Source organism: Vulpes vulpes, chromosome 2 (assembly GCF_048418805.1).
Source record: "Vulpes vulpes isolate BD-2025 chromosome 2, VulVul3, whole genome shotgun sequence".
In the NCBI taxonomy this organism is placed as follows: Eukaryota; Metazoa; Chordata; class Mammalia; order Carnivora; family Canidae; genus Vulpes; species Vulpes vulpes.
The window spans coordinates 19,360,197-19,361,532 of record NC_132781.1 but is presented as its reverse complement, the minus strand read 5'-3'; positions in this window follow the sequence as shown (position 1 = coordinate 19,361,532).

Here is a 1,336-nt window from a genome sequence, read left to right as displayed (position 1 = left end):
CCACCCAGATGGGACTTGCTAAGAGTTGCTTAGTGTCTCTCAAGAGTCATTTTGACTTATCTGTTTTCTGCCCTAGAGCTGATTTTTTTAAAGATTTTTTTATTTATTTATCCATGAGAGACACACAGAGAGAGGTAGAAACACAGGCAGAGGGAGAAGCAGGCTCCATGCAGGGAGCCCGACGCGGGACTCGATCCTGGGACTCCAGGATCACACCCTGGGCTGAAAGCGGCACTAAACCGCTGGGCCACCAGGGCTGCTCTAGAGCTGATTTTAGAGCCTGGCTCTCCCATATAATACACACAATTTTGTACGTGTCATTCACACTTGTAGGGGGCAGTTGCCCTCCCTGCCCTGCCGCTATGTGGAGAACTCAAGACTCATTTCACTTATTAAGAATTTGTGCTTAAAAAAAAAAAAAAAAAGAATTTGTGCTTGATCAGTGCAAACAAATCCTCATCCTTTTGCTAGAAAGACCTAAAGAATGTGATCTGGCAGGTGGACCTACCAGGTTAGTGAGTTAGGAAGTTACAAAGGTATCTATGTGAGCAGGCAAAATGGAAATTTCTAAATGGGCAGCAAATCTTCTCCCTGGTGCTTCACCCTTAACAGGGCTCCCTTTTCTTAACATGAGGGAAAGGGCTTGGAATGTGTAAGCAGCCTCTTTGCATTCTTGAGCCGTATTGCATTTTATTGTAAACTTTAGCTGTGGTGAGAACCAGGGCATTTGTCAGGGGGACAAGAGGGACAAGTGATGGAATGCAACAAAGCAAAGCCAGGGCTCAAGTATATGAGTCTGAGGGTATTTAGAAAGGGAACGAGCAGCTTTATACTCCTCCAGAGTCCTTGAAAACACCACTGTATCATACGATAGCACAATAACTCATGATGATTGTGAAGTGTGCCTCGGTCTTCAGAAAAAGTTCGCATGTGCTTGCTAATTAAGAAGGCAGAGAACCAAGTTTTCTACTGCCAAGCAAACGCTATTAAAAAGGTTAAAATCAACATTTTAGTGTTTGATGACAGGGGAGCTTCAGTTGCATGGAAAATCTCAGTGGGTAAGACACTATTTCCAACAAAGCTAAATAAATGAAGCATCACTCCGTTTATAATCTCTGCAAAGTAGACCTGTATAAATTTACCAGCCCTACCCTCAAAAGACAGTGGCTACTTAACTTCGGTGCAAAGGATCCGGGTTGACTTGCCTGTGATACTTTGGGGGATGCAATGTCTTATTTTGTGATATGCCCCCTTTCCATTCATGTGTTCTGCTCCAAAGGGGTGCAGTGAAAAACAACAGACAAAAACCAATCACAAACGAGACTTCACACATATA